The 16,757-nt window shown below is 41.8% G+C and overlaps 1 long non-coding RNA gene across 1 annotated transcript; it reads right to left on the bottom strand.

Moving 5' to 3' along the window:
• Positions 1 to 4,714: 4,714 nt before the first annotated feature.
• Positions 4,715 to 6,322, bottom strand: LOC311015614. Its single transcript, XR_014597376.1, has 4 exons — positions 6,211 to 6,322; positions 5,817 to 5,921; positions 5,533 to 5,618; positions 4,715 to 4,913 (listed from the first exon to the last, which is right to left on the bottom strand). It is a non-coding gene; the product is annotated as an uncharacterized lncRNA (long non-coding RNA).
• Positions 6,323 to 16,757: the final 10,435 nt, after the last annotated feature.

Here is a 16,757-nt window from a genome sequence, read left to right as displayed (position 1 = left end):
TTTTGGTTATGTTAGCTTCCATTCAGAGGAGAACAGAAAGTGTCACCTGTCTCCCATCAACTGCTGTCTGTCACTCTCTTTTCTCTCTCCATCGTCTGCTGCCTGTCTCTCTCATCATTTGCTGTCCGTCTTTCTCATTTCTCTCCATCATCTGATGTCTGTCTGCCTCTCTCTTCTCTCTCCATTTTCTACTTTCCTAACTTTCATTAGGCCTGTTCGCACACAGACTTTTACTGAAGACAAGACATGATGTAATATATAAGACATGATGTGTATATATATATATATATATATATATATATATATATATATATATATATACACACACACACACAATGTTATACAACATGGTGAGATTTGGAAAGTAAAATAAAATAAGAATCCTTTTATTAGTCCCACAGTGGGGACATTTACAGGGTTACAGCAGAAAAAGGGGATAGTGCAAATAACAAATACCACCTACAATCATCATGTAGAGAAACATAGTCTACTTAATATTATACATCACACTACATAGGCTCAGTATGTTTTAAGTTTAAGTTAATACATGAATCACCCTTATCAAGTGAATCATAAGTATCGTAAATGATTTTCAACGAGTTGGTACCCAGAAAGTCTGGTTTGGATCTTTACACTGTAGCACGAGTGATCCACTGACTTCATTGCCATCCTCCAGTCAATATTTATATTTGCCCAACACCCAAAGTAAATTGTTCTATTTCAAGTCATTGATTGTGTATTTGATTCGGCCAAAATGTGTGTGACCTACACAAAAACACTAAATACTGGGCCTGAATGATGCAGCCTGTGTACACACAGATGGTGCGCTGAATACACCCCACATCCGATGGCATGGCTGTAGACTCTTGGTCAAGTTTTTGTTTGCATTCATGCAGAAAGCAGCCTCACATTACTTATACTTACAGCAAAGATAAAATGATCAACTAGCAATTATTTCCCCCCCACAGTAATTGTATTCATATGTACAGACTTATCCATTTGTAATCTGAAGTATTGCACAAAATAGCTGCTTTAAAACAAAACAGTAATAACGATACAATAAAAATAATAGAAAAACACACAGCCCACTAAAGAAAAATGCTTCTCCTCCCAGCATTTGTACCTTTTAACAAATGGTAATCTACAGATTCTAATTTGGAGGACTTCAATTACAATAGATGGAAAAAAATAAATGTTTTACAAGATCCATTGTTCAGAAAGATTAGTGATTGTCTTGTATTAAATCCATGAAATGTCTCATATTTTCAATATGCTTGAATCAAGCCTCCTCAATGTGCCCAGTTGTCCTGTAAAATGTTGCATTAAAGGGACAGAAACTGTTTAAATTTTTCTACAGAGAAGTTAAAAATTGCAGATCATAGAATGTGTATACAAACCAATATGAGAATCCAGCCCAAACAAACGGTTAACTTCCTTCATGGGGCCTTGGAGTGGGGCTAATATGTCAGACCTGGAAGTGATTCTGTCAGATGCAATGCTACTCCTTTGGAAGTAAAGATGACAGAAGCAGCAGAGAGCAGAGAGTGCATGTTCCTAACCTGCTAATCCTCTCTGCCCTCTGGGAGCCCGCCTCTCAACATCTGCCTCCAACTCTATCCAGCAGGCGACCGTTTCATTTCTCTAATGTAGGCGTTGCTCACTTTGCCAACAACAGTTGGCTGTGCTGCATCCAAGCAGTCCTTTGACCTGCAGCACTGACCTTTTGTACACACTCACACACACTGGCTGAAGTGATAACCACACACTCTATCCTAGGGTTAAGTGAGGAAACCACACAGATGTCAGTATATTCTATCACATTCACAAACCCCATGACAGAGAGAAAGAGAAGTTTCCAAGATACAAATATACTGTTTGTTTTATGCATACACATTTTTGCAACTCTTTCTGCCTGCTTCCATCTGAAAAAACATGCACCCACTTTCTACAAGAGAGGGAACAAAGATGAAAGCAAGCTCCTCGAGGAAGCAGAACACTGCAGCAGGGCAATTTATTTTGCTCAGACTGAAGTCGGGGTAAAATGTGACAGAGAAGAAAGAGCTTTTTTTTTTTAGAAAATTGAAGAGGAGAGGAGTGGACGGGTCATTGAGAGAGTCAGCATATCTCAACGTTGAAATTTCAACATTCATCATATTCATTCGGCAGAGTGAATGCATGAAATTATACATTTGCTTGTTCTCAATAATACCAGTCACAAGTAGGTATTGGGTCTTGGATATGAAGTCCTGAGTTCCAAGACAATTCCAAGTGGATATAGGTAAGAGATATTTCAAATCATATTTCAAATTCCATTTCAAGATAGCTAAGACATAAATCATGTCCCAAGCCAAGATAGGTAAGATATAAATCAAGTCCCAATCGAGATGGAATCAAATCTCGGGTCAACACCAGTAAATCCAAAGTGAAGTATCAAGTCATGTCAGCTGCCAGGATAAATGCACCTACTTCCACCTCTGTAGGTTTATGGGAAAATGGAATAGTGATGAGTGCAGCAGTGTTTATCATCTCAGAAAATATACGTATCAGATTTTCCAACTCATCACATATGGACAATTGTTCAAGAGGTATTGAAGTCGCATGGATGTCGGCAACACGACTGCTAGGTTTAGTCAAATATTGTAGTTTGGGTTGAAATAAGTACATGTGTTATGTAACTTAGGAGATCATGTGTCACAGGATAACTTTACATAATATACTGATGTAACTTAAAATAAGTCAATATCGACTTTTGGCTTCACACATGTTAGGATTTGCGAAGCGAGTTCGGACCCCAGAGCAGAGACTGGCTCAAGTCCAGGGGCCTCATTTATCAACCGTGAGTAAGCACAGATGTGTGCGTAATGAGTGCGTAAGAACATTCCCACGCAAAGTATGGGATTTATCAACTTGTATTTGTGCGTAGGAACATGTGTAAATTCAAGCACAACTCTTACCATGCGTACACACAAAACCTAGTGGTAGAACAGTGGAACTACAAATAGAACGCACTCAGAGAGTCACAGTGTTCAGCAATTTCAAACCTCACACATGTTCTCTGTTTCCTCTAATTACTTACATTTCTCAATTAGTAATTTAGTAGACAATATGAATAATTGGTGTAACAGGTTATAAAAGACAGCTGTGACAGGACACCCTGAAAAGAAAACATGAAATGCACATGCCATGGCTTATCTTGCACTATTAGAGGACTTGGAGAACCGTGCGCTCCGCAGGGAGCGCGTTTTCAAAAAGCGTGCTGATCTGTTCAGTGAGAGCACAGAGTGGCTTCTCAGCAGGTACCGCTTCCCCAAAAATATACTAATAGATTTATGCCGTGATTTGCAACCCATGTTGGAGCTAGAGACAAGACACACTAAAGCCATCCCAGTTCTCCTACAAGTATCTCAATCTCTGTGTCGGAGAAATTCCTCTTCTTCGCTCTCTTTGCCATGATTTCAGAGAGGGGAAAAGTCCATTGACGCATTCTTAAAGGGATTCCTGCTACCATATATGGTCAATTGGAGGCAAATGAGCCTAAACATGCACCAGCATGGTAGTTTAGAACAGGTGGGATTTATCAAAGCAGATTACTTACTGGTGTGCGTACGGCTGGTGTCCGCACGTTTGATAAATATGTTTTTTTTTGTACTTACACACATTCTAAGTTTTAGTCCTACGAAAGAATTTAGAACCTTTTCTACGCACAGGTTGATAAATGAGGCCCCAGGTTAGGAAGAAAGTAACAAAATGTATCTTCACTCGAGACATAGCCTGTGTTCGAAATGCCATACTAACGTACTGCCTACTACATACTCAACGTGTATGTACTGCATACTGCCTACTAAATGACCGTTTGAGTATGCTGTTACTCTCAGACTGTTCACACCGAAGTATACACATCTCATACTACTTTTTTTTTACTTTATTGACATCTCGTCCTCATCTTCTCTCACGTAACCGAATCGATTACGTTAGCGGTTCTAGCTCCCGTTTAATATTAATTATTTATCGAAATATAAAGCATGATTATTATTACAGTTAATTTAATATTTCTAAATATTTTTTAAGTCAAATGTTTTCTACAGTCTATTATATATGCGCGCTCTCACGCTTTCCCTCTTTCTTCCTCTTACCTGAGTAGCTGCCTTCACTCGCCATCGATCGCGACTGTTAAGCAGCTTTTATCGATCATTATTCGTCCGTTCATAGATCGTATTATACCTCTGACCGCGGAACACCAGCAACCTTCACCACGGAGACAATCTGTCCGTCAGAGGAGCTACATTATTCACATGCATGGAATTTGGATTTCCCTCTGAAGTAAGTAATGACTTATCTGGTTTAAATACGTTCCTTTATCATTTGATTATCAATAGATGTGCATCTGCATGCATAAACAAATGTAGGCTACATGTAGGCTAATATAAGTGGTTTTAATAATATCATGTATGAGTTTGGTGTGATAAAAATAAACAAGTACAAGCAAGTGGGATATTAGTGAATAATTTATTAGACAAATAATCCATGTTATATATACACAGGTTGCAATACGTGTATGATAAGAAGAAATAAGTAGTTTATCAACAAATGAATAGGAAAGCATTCAGAATAAATGTAATATCTGATGTTTTCTGTTACAGGTTGGTGCCAGACGGCAGTACTGCAGGTCAATCCTCATGTTCCCTCGATGGGCCTCTACTTCAGGAAGGGGGATTTAAGGAAGGACTTCTGTCTTTCAAGGCGTTCCACGGAGAACCTCGTCCACTGCTTACTAACAGAACAGATGGGTTCCATGTCCATAGTTCCACGGTGGTGATGGGGATGACAGCGACGAAGTCAACGAGCCACTCCAGCAGTCCTGGGATATCCTCAGAGGCTCGTAGCTGCAGTGTCTGCTCCAAATGTCCGGATCCCTGTGTTGCAAGAACACGATTATTGTTGAGGTTTTATTTGTGTTTATCAGTAGTGCAGTTTATAAGTAATACCACACAGTATAAGTTCTTACAGAGAAATGTTTCCTGTTTAATGTTTTACGATTAGGCTGTGTACAAATCTAAATAATAAATATCTGAATATATATGATTGTTGACTCATGTTTTAGGCCTGCAGGTCTATTTCCCTCCTGCTCTGGAGGAGAGACCCTGCTGCAGTGGTTGGCATCATGGCTGAGGAGATGGGGTGTAGTGGAGTAATAGCAGGTCTTTGCTCCATCACCTCATCCATGACAACAAACACTTCCAGTGTGCAGCAGTGACCTCTCCTCCCTCAGTGCTGACACCTTCAGTTCATACTAACACTTCTCATAATCATTGTTTAGATCAACTATTCACCGCTAGTCATATATTGTAATATGTACTGTAATACTGTTCCACATGGGACCAACTTAATGGACTCTGATGTTTTAACACATTGTAGATATTACCCAGCACTGACTTTGCCTGATTATTAATAAGAAAGACAACTATATCTGGTTTATTTTATGCTTCACATCAAGCATGTAGAGTTCAATACTTTAAACTGCTTCCAACTCACCTTGTATTTCTGCTTCATGTTCTCCCACTTCTTCTTAGCTCATCCGGCTCCACCTTCCCTCCATCTAATGTTCTTCAATAAACATCCTACATGAAGAACAGCACGTAGAAAAGTGTTACAGCACATTGATGATTTCTTGCTGTTCAACAGAACGTTTCAGGTAGACATCTCAGGAGAGCAGGACATCTCCCATCTATATACGCTGGTGTTCAACCTTATATCATTGAGAAGCTAAATATGCACCAGTAGTTAAGCCCTGCATATGAGAATTATAACATTTAAACCACATTTTCTTAAGTGAAGCCTCTCAGAGCAGCATTCCTCCTGCCGGTGAACGTCTCCTCATCGTTCCCTCCACTGAATGAGGCGCTCGGTGTCTGCATCCGTCCCTTTAACGGACAACGGTGCACGGCGTTATTAATCACCGTTAGTAAATATATAACCACGGTTTAACATAAGCACTATATTATTAGTTAACGTCGGTAAAAACGGCACATTTGCCGCTTCGGTTACGCTCGCTAACCTCTATGGTAAATTACCGTCAGTAGGCTAGCCGGCTGGCAGGACCTTCAATTCGTAACGTTAACGTACAATTCCAACAACAATAAAGTAACGTTCATTATCAATACGATTTAAAAGTCAGCTGGAAACATAAAAGTCATGTTACAGTATACTTACACGTGTACGCGGTTTGTGTCGGGCTGTCGCCAGAATCACCGCAGTCGTCCGCCATTATCCAAAACTTTTCAGAAGTCAGACGAGCCGCAATGCATTTTGGGGAAGTTGAGTAGATTTAGCAAGGTCCGCTGTATACTCAGAAATTCTTGCCAATGGAGTATACATCCGGGCATTTCTCGCGTACACAAATTCACATACTATTGTATGTGAACGCACTACGTACTCAAATTTACGTCACAACTGAGTACGAGTAGGACGTTAGTATGGCATTTCGAACACAGCCAAAGTTAAAAAATGTGCAAAGCTGGTGGCTGCAGGCAAATCCAGGAGCAGGTTGGCGAGGCAGACGAGAAAAGGAGGAGGAGAGAGAGACTGTAGCAGGTAATCCAAAATGGTACCGCAAGAGAGTGAGAGGGAAGTGACCATCTCTACCACCGAAATGGAATAATCTGGCGAGGAAGTGGTGATCCAACCTGGGTTTATATGGGGAGTTGATTACGGTGAGTGGTTGCAGGTGTGCCTCGTCAGCGACCAGAAGAGGCAACGACCACGCCTACAGCCGCAGCAGCCCTGCAGGGAAAGACACCGTGCCCAACCCAGAACCAGAAAACACAATACAAAAACCACCCTGAGTGACAAAACACAGAACCGTAACAAGACAGGAACAGCCTAACCCTTTCAACCTCCACTACGCAAACCTTTTTGCTCTATGTCATCTGACTTCGGTAGCAGCTCCTCTGAGCATCAGGTATTTTGCTGTGGATGGGTTTATTTTACTTGAAAGCGCGGTGCGTCATATAGACGCTAAAGAATTGTGTCGGTATGTGACAAAATGTAGGTTATCAACGCCCTGGGAATGACACCGCGCTGGACTAGCATTCTCTTGAGCTCGTGAAACATTCTCATATTTTCTTTCACCTCTCCTAGCACGTAAATTATTAATCAATATCAATCTAGTTTATATTATATTTATCCTGGATGATCTTACAATGTTGCACGGTGGTGTAGTGGGTAGCACTTTCGCCTCACAGCGAGAGGGTCTCGGGTTTGATTACCGATTAGGGTTCCTTCTGTGTGGAGTTTGCATGTTCTCTCCGGGTTCCTCCCTAAGTCCAAAGACATGCAAGATGGGGATAGGTTGATTGATGACCGTAAGTGTGAATGGTTGTCTGTCTCTGCATGTCAGCCCTGCAATAGACTGCGTCCTGTCCAGGGTGTTCCCTGCCTTTGCCCCCAGTGACAGCTGGGATCGGCTCCAGCCCCCCCGACCCTGAATACAGGATAAGCAGTAGACAATGGATGGATGGAAGGATGGATCTTACAATGCATGTTGCTTTAGTATTTAAGCTTTCGTGTTTTTGTTTTTTTGTTTGATGTTTTGTTCATGGGTCTTGCCTTCACCTTTGTGAAGCTGAGTACATTTTGATTGAGATCCAGTCAAATAGGGGTTATTTCCACTCTGTAGTTATTTTGGAGAGTGTATTTCTGTGGTGTTTAGCAGCAGTTCTCTTGTGTCCTCCATATATCCCTCTTGGTTAGCTGCCACCTGCCACAGCTGTTCCTCTTTGCTGATCCTCTTTGCAATTTGTGTTTAGAAAATGTTATCTAAACATTCCAGGTTGTTCCTTCTGCTCGATGATCTGATTTAGCTCCTTTCCTGCGACCCAGACACCGACTGATTGATGTCTTTGGGTGTTTGTCTATCTGAGCCGCTTTGTGAACTCAAAAGTAGTGATAGTCACACTTTCTTTTAGAGATTCTTTTGCTAAAAGGAATCCAATTTGAATGGTGTAATTTGGTGTTTTTTGTAAATATCATGGAAATATGCTTATTTTTTGCCTTCTTCCTGAGGTCACATATCGGTGTGTTAAGTACCAAGCGGCAACCTCCGGTTCTGAAAAGTGAAGCCACCTTGACTTAAACTTGCATCCTCATAAACTATAATCCAGCAACCAAAGGGTGATGTCAATGTCTCTGGCCTAGAGTCATGATGACTGGAACCAGGGGAAAATGGCCCATGTGGCTCTGTTCAAGGTTAAAATGCAACAACATAGAAACTCAAGAGTAAACATTAATTACATTTTGTTAATTTAATCAATACACAAATCTAAAAAAGTTATGAGTTACAGTTGCATATCTTTCTCTCAACAAAGCAAAAATGCAGGGGATAGTTTGTAAATCAGCTCATTTGTTGGACTGCCTTTTTGATTTGTACATTTATATCAGAGTAACCATCTTGAAGGGCTAGCAACAATTTGTTTATGATTAAAATGATAATTCTGTGCATTTTTGGGGGTAATTACCCACAACTTTGAATTCCAGCCTTCCTTAGTTTCAGCTCAGAGGCAGTGGAGAGGCACCAGGGGAGCTGTGTTGGATCTAAATCAAAGGCAGACGAGGACTCTGGGAGAGAGGGCGAGGTCACAGATGTCCTGAAAGAAAGAACTTTCTTGGTGTCACAGGGCAGAATCCCCGAGCACAGTTTACATTTCAGAGCGGCATGGTTCAAACTTGCGCTTCTCCCGCTGTCATCTCTTTTTATCTACTCCTGGAGCTGCAAACCATTATATGATTAGGGCTTTTTTTTCACTGCCTGGTCCCCTTTTTTATGAAATAAAATATAACTCAAGAGACCGGTTTGGTCAGTGTTTTCTAACAAGGGAGGATCCATGGCTCATTGTTGATTGTGTTTTCTATTTCTATTTGACATTGTTTGTAATTGTTTTATCATAAAATACAGACACATCAAATTAACCATGTAATATTTATATCCATCCATTTTCTACCGCTTATCCTGTATTTAGGGTCACCGGGGGGCTGGAGCCGATCCCAGCTGTCATTGGGCGAAGGCAGGGTAATATTTATAATAAAAATATAATCATTTGTCCATTTAAACTATATGCCTGCTTCTCTCAGCAGGAGATGAATCCAGACTTTCTCCAGTATTTGTAATTTACGGTATCAGCACTCAGTCTTTCCTCTAAGCTAAATGAGATGTAATTCAGCCAGAAAGTAGGATTTTTTTCAACGACACTGATTTGATTTGGCCCAGGCTAAACACCCCACCTCAGCCCTATCTGTGGGTCTGAGCTTCATTCAAATGATCCCCCACATACATTAATGCGCTTTTAGCTGCCTTCCCAGGAAGGGCCCCGAGCTCCAGGTGAGATTGGATCTGACTGCATGATAATGGAAGCAGTAATGCAATGACAGCCAGATTCACGCCACGCAAAGGTTACGGCCCAGGCAAATTCTTAATCAGCTTGAAATGTCAGAGAGCTAACCTTGGGTCCAAATAAGGGGGCATTAAGAGGCAGACCATGTCAGCATGCTGATGAGCCAGGCGGGTGGGGCGGGGCTGGGTGGGTCAGACAAAACAGCAAACTTTTTTGAAACTTGTCAGAAAATGTCATTAATCATGACAAGCTATGCATACGTAGAAATAAAATAGGAATAGAAGAGTCATTCTAATTCAAATCAAAGTAACAGGATGGTCAGAGCGGCAGCCATTTTTAAGTATACCGATGTCATTGTGACCGTAGTTTTTGTATAAAACAAACCAACTTGAGAGAGGTGAGGTTTTCCAACTATCAGTGGAGTAGTAACATTACGAAGCATACAGAGGCAGACCAAATGAGTTAAGGTTAACAACTTAAAGGTGCTATTGACAACATCGATAGCATTCAGCCACTAGATGTCACACTCGCACTCCCCCCTTCCATTGCATTCATGTCACAACACAGCTATTGCTCGAAGCGCGTGCGCCCTCAATGGGTTGCCAGTGTTCGTGTTAGCTAAAAGCTAGCTTTAACGATATCTTACAGGTCAAGAAGGCTTTTCAGTCCTTGAAACTCCTTCAGCTGACTCCGGCGATCAAACGCTGAACCAATGTTCACTCTGGTCTTGCTCCTCCATTTGTCACTTAGCACTTGGGACTGGTACCGAAATGCCGCACGCTTACCGTCAAACTCAGCCATCTATTGGCACACAAGCCTTGCTAGAAGCCGCAGCCACACATCTACACAGAGGTAAAGAAAATATTAATTACGGGCCTACAATATTTTTAAAATGATTAATTCACAATCAAAAAATGTTTTTCATGAGAATTGATACTTTGATTCTGCACCTTTCTAAAAGCTCTGTGGATGTAATTAGGGCCAGAGTGCCGCTGCGAAGCCCTATTGTTATTCAAATGTTTATTATTCTTATGCGAAAGTAACTCGCGTTTTGGAGGACTCAACATAAAAAAAAAAAATCAGTGTGTGCGCAGAAATTACACAAAATTTGGATATGGTAGCGGTTTGGCATTCGGCCACGAAAAAGTTGCTTGCTAGCGCCACCTAGCGTGGTCATTCGCCAGCCCCGCCACACATGTGCAGACAAGTGTCCTCTACAAAAAATCTTTGTGGAGTACCAAAGTCCACCTCCCGAAATTTTCCGCCATTTTAGATTTGATGAAAAACTGGATGTTGCGCATTTCTCCGACACCGTTGATCCGATTTGAACGAAATGTGGTGTGCATACTCGTTACAGCTAGTTAGGGTCATGGTCCAAAAAGGTTTTGAAAATATGGTTTGATTCAGAAGATATTGGCCAATAAACATAAGAGGGTCGTGGCACCAAAATGCAATTAGCACAACTCCATACACTTTGGGCCAATCATCACAAAACTCGAAACCTATGTTGACATACGCCGTGACTGGGCTACTATTTTGAACCTTCGCCAAAAGCAATAAAGCTGTTATAACTTCAGCGTTTCTTCTCCGATCTGCTCCAAAAAATTCATACTTGATAAGAGTCCCGTCCTGAACACATCTGCACTGCAATATTGTCTCACAGTCAGAGCGCCACCTAATTGCCTTTTTCTGAGTAACAGCCCCCCCTCTAGGTTGGGCGTACACGCACAAAATATTGTTTCCTAGATAGCCCATGTGGAGATGGACCCACGGCCTAAAGTCAACATAAAGTGGGCAAAGAAAATGTTTTAACCACCTGCGTATCAGCTCTGTGACTGTAAATAGTGGGGGAGGGGATGGAGAAACACTAAGGGGACTCAGAGAGATGTCAGGAAGGCATGGAGAAGATGTGACCTCCGTCACTGTTTAACACCAGATCAACACTCATTAAACTTTCCACACCTGCAAATCATTTTATTCATTGTCTGATCTACTCCACACTTAGCACACACCTCAGACAGCAGTCGGAGATAGTTGGCTTTGAATGTCAATCGCTTGTGTCTCAACTTGCGCCACAAGAGGCAGCCACAGCACAGGTAGCATCCACAACACTGCCATGTGACCGCAGGCACTCCGTGACTGCATATGAGCGAGGGCCCGTCACGATACTGCTTGTTTTTTTTAATGATTCGATTACATAAAAATTTGATCAATATCGCCTTATTCCGTTTGTACTGAAGAAAGTACCGGAGCATATAAAGGACTGTATAATTACCAAAGGGATGTAATCTGACTCAAGGAATTTATAACCAAATAATATAATACCTGTGTACGTATTTAACTAAGAGTGAGAGGAGACCAAAAGCTACGTTTAACAATTTAATACAGACAATAAACTGCCCTAGAGATACACATTAAACACATTGCCATATAAACACTTCGATACACACTCACACTCTACCTCCCCAATGCTGTACCCTCCCTTTAACCCAATCACACAGCCCGCACACACACAGACAGTCCGACCTGAGGCCCCTCGGTGGGCCTAACGAATGTCCTCGTGCTCGTAGTGCGGCGCCGCTGGATCGTTGGTGCACGTGGAGTGGGGGGGGGGGAAGGGGGTGAGTCGAAACTGCCGGATAGAGGGGGGACACCTCCCTTGTAGATGGGGTGAAGATCGGCGGTGCTGCCTGGTAGGGGGGTTTGAACCCGCCTCACGAACCTCGTCTGGATCGAGGGAGACCAGCCTCTTCCTGGGTCCCTCTGGCGACTGGGCCGCGAGCGCGTGCTCCTGGATAGCGCTCTTCCCCACAAGAAACACTAGCGGGCGAACGGACGGCAAACGCACCTCCGTCTGCCGATACACCGGGCTGCCGACAGCACGAAACACACGAATATTCTAATTTGCTATAATTCTCGAATTTACGTCCGCACCGTGCGGTTTCCAACTGCAGGTTGCTAGCAAAAAACACTTCGCGAGTGGCCGACTACGCGTGACTGATTAATTGACTGCGCGAGTGCCCGTATCACCGGTAGACTAAATCACTCCGCGCAGATAGGTCTCATTACAAACAAATACACACCATGCCCAAACTTGTTGCATGGACCAAACTGACATAATAAAAGGGCATACAAAAGAAATGAGTAATACAATACCCCATTAACGTAAAATCAATTAGTACAGTATGATTTTACACAACAAATAAAATAAACGTTTAATCCCTGCAAGTATGAACTATATTTGCCCTTATATGCAATTAAAGGGACAACAATATGAACATATGCAAACCTTCAGAACACCGTTATTATTTAATGCTAATGTTACAGATAATGAGCCAAGCAGCTGGGTGACCAACAGCGGTAGTGCTAGGTCTACCGGTTCCTCCACCAAGATGCCTAGCTAACCAGCTACCTAGCTATGTAAACCAGCCATCCATCTCTGGAGCTGCGTCCCCTCTCTTCCCAGTGAGCTGTGGAAACACTTTCCAGCCCCACTGACTTGTGTTGTCACCATAACAACTAACTACAATCGCCATTTTCTCTTGTACTCAATGTCGTTCAAACGTTCTAATCCTATTCTAATTCTATGGTGTTCACTGTGGCACTATACAGGACTGTATGGTCTGTATGCATTTCATAGTTTTTATTTGATTTAATCCAAAGGGGACTTCTTTGGATTAATCCAATAAGCAAACTATTTAAATATACACAGACTACAGGATGTATCACAGACAAACCCATGGCTCTACTTCTTTGTCCTCTCATGTTGGACTGAGGACAGAACGGATGCGACAGTGACAATATATTATTGGTTGCATTCAATCTTGGTCCCTGCTCTCCTGCTCAATTAGCAAGAGAGAGATGGAGACATCAGTAGTGTTCAAGCAAGCTAGAGACGGAATGAACAGAGGGGCCGACGTGAGAACAAAGCCATAAATCAGAAGGCTAAAACTGTATTTTCTGATTGTTTCACGGCAGGTGAAGGTGCTGGATTTTTTTAATGAAAGCAGCTGAATCCTGCTGTGGCCTGTCGGCTCGCTCTATCTGTGTCAGAGCTGTGAGCTTCGGTATGACAAAGCAACTGTGATTGATTTGGGAATGACAACGGGTTGCACTCCCTGCTTATTGGCTGGGGCATCAAAATGGATGCCCAGAAGAGTCCCAAACGGAGCAAAAATAATAAGCCATGAGAAAATTCGGACAGGGGACAGTCTCTGCAGACAGCAGACACCTCGGCCAACACCAGCAAACACCTCTAGTTGTAACGACCTGAGGCCGGCAAGGCAAGGACCCAATCGCACAACTCAGAAAAGTTTCAAATCAATAGAATTTATTTCACAAAAAAAACAAAGGGAAGCAGAAGCTACAAAATACGGTATTAACAAAAGCGCCTCCAAAAGGGAGGGAGGAAAGAAAACAGAATAACACTGGCCTAATCTGGCTAACACTATATTGACAGGAACAAGGGATCTATGTCTAAACTATTTACAGAGGGAACGAAGCTAAATACAAAGTACCAAATAAGAGGGCTAAGCTAGAAAAGAGCAATGAGGGGGAAACTAAACAAGGCTGACCTAACAAAGTAACAAACAAGCAAAAGGATCTATGAACAAAGTGACAACGAAACAAACCGTCAGCAGGAGTCGTGAACGAGGTAACAAGGGAACAAAAACGCTGGTTGAAATGACGGGACATAACGAACTGGCACAGGACAAGGGGAGACGCTGACAATATATATACACACACGAGGTAATGGGAACAAGTGACACAATCAGGAAGAGGGCCGGACATCACAGACGGCGGGAATAGAGGGGCAGGAAGTAAATATGCCTGAAACGAGAGGGAACACAGTTACTTCAAAATAAAAGACGAGACAACACCGAAGACAGGACAAAAACGGTAAACTTAACAGACAGATGCGGATCATGACACTAGTGGGTCATAAGTGATCAATGAGAAGGATTCATTCAGTTTATACATTGTTGTTTTTTTATTTTTATTGTTGCATATTGTACATTTTACTGACGTTTCAACCGCCTGCCATTGTAATAGCTGTCTGTGCTTGTAAAACAACTCACTGCATTAGAGTGTAATTGACAATTCTACTGCTTGATGCAGTTGCAACCTTGTAGAGTGTTGGCAGCAGCAAAGGTGTCCTCTCCTGTGGATTGTGGTTGGACCCTGTGGTGAAGTGTCCTGATTGCTGCTCTGTTCACTCCGCTGGTGTCAGCCTGACAAACACGTGTAGTGGACAGAGGGAGAAGTTTATGAACTCTGAGTGCATCCGAACACGCATACACCCACCCACGCACAAGCGGGCTGAAGCACAATGACAAATCCACGTTTTTTGACTTTGTGGATGACTCACAACACAAAAGTGTGGTCAATAAGAGCCTAGGTGCATTAAGGTGGCTTTGTGAAGTATTTATGTCAAGATTTGACAGTGCCATTCTTTGTTCACAATGAAGGCCTGCAATCCAGGTTTTTAACAAACTCATGGAACATATAATAATAAAATGAAATTAATACTTTTACAGACAGTTTTATTTCCTGACTGCACCACAACAAGAGTGCTAAGATACACTTGCCAGCAGCCTTTACCAATGTCACAGTAATATTTGGCTCGTTTTCCCATCACTGTATAAAATAATTAGCAGTATTATAACATTAATAAGCTGAATCTAATTTGTTTCACAGCATCACGCCCCACTTATAAATGGAATTTGTATGACACACAGATGCACACACACACCCTCAACCCTCTGGTTGTAAATATAACTTATAATTTAGAGAGCTGTATTGAAATGTTGGAAGCTTCAGAGAATCGTCATACTAAAATGCATTCGTAATAATAACCTACATAAACATTGCATGCAATACACACACACACACACACAGCGAATGGAGCGGTGCTCCGTAATTATCTCAAATGTCAAAATGAATCCAAAAAATAAAGATGTATCCATTGAATCACAACATACTCTCTGGCATGCAGCCAACCATCAATCTGTGTTTCACTATAGGTAGATTCACCTCACTCACTACTGTAGTACTACTGCTAATGCTAAATGGACAGGCCATGATGCCAGTGCCAGGCCGACCCTTTATAAGCAATAATTATTTTATTTACACCAGTGCGACAGTCGTTATCGTCCATGTTTTGATATAGAAACAGAATATTTGACCAGTGTAAAGTTACAAGAGGGATTAAAAAAAAAAAATCCTTTGCATTTGATTGGACCACTAATTTGTAGGTGGGGTTAGGATGTTGATACAGAGCTACAGAGGACTGTGGCTTCACACACACCTCCCATAGGTCCCTTTCATCGGTTGCTTTTCATCTTTCATTCCATCTTTACTTGAACAGAAATCAATTTGGCTCTGAAACAACCAATGCACCAACTGCATAGACGTAACATTGAATGTTTGTGTGATTGTATGATAGCTCTTTACCTCCTTCTCTCTATTTAACTGCTCGCTCTTTTTGTTCCTGACCTCTAAATGTGGGCAACTTTGTCATTCAACTCAAACATTTTGCCTCAAGCGGATGCCTCGACTCAGGCCATGCAGGGTGAATTGCATCCAACTTTATATGCACCTCTACACCTCGCCTTGTGCTCAGTCTGAATCGTATGCCAGTGATTGCTGATGGAGAAGAAGTCAATCAGGAAAAAGAAGTAGAGCTCAAACAAATAGACACTTCGTCGCTGTAACTTGGACCAAGGAATTCAATTACATTTTATTTATAGTGTCCTATCACAAAGAAAGTAAATTTGAATTTTCAATTTCAACAGTAATGAGAAAAAACTGCCTTAACAGACTTTTAGGCAGAAATCTCAAGCAGACCAGGCTCTTGTGTTCCATCTGCATTTGGTGTTGGGAGTAATAGTAACAGTAATATTAATATTAACAGTAATAGTCCATAGTGGCAGGCACAGGCCACGTTTAGATGGGATTTAGAGGGACACACATTACTGTTAGAAAACCATGGAAAAGAGAATTTAGCAAAATATGGCCCATGATGGTGCCTGACCATTAAGAGCTTTCTAGGTGAATTTTAAATTCTATTCTGGAGCCAGTGCAGAGAAGCCAATACAGGAGAAATGTGATCCTTTTTTCTCGTTAAAGTCAGAACACTCAGAGTTTAAAGGGATTTATTGAAACAGCCTGATAATAAGGAATTGCAATAATCCAGCCATGAGGTAAGAAATGCATGGACTTGTTTTTCTGCATCATTTTGAGAAAGGATGGGCCTGGTTTTAGTAATGTTATGCAGGTGAAAGAAGGCTGTCCTTGTAATTTGTTTAATGTGTGAGTTAAAGGACAGACCAAGGTTTCTTACAGTAGTGGTTGAGGCAATGGCAATCCCCT

The sequence above is a fragment of the Eutrigla gurnardus genome, assembly GCF_963514095.1.
Source record: "Eutrigla gurnardus genome assembly, chromosome: 7".
NCBI classification, from domain to species: Eukaryota; Metazoa; Chordata; class Actinopteri; order Perciformes; family Triglidae; genus Eutrigla; species Eutrigla gurnardus.
This window is presented reverse-complemented; position numbering and strand designations above follow the sequence as displayed.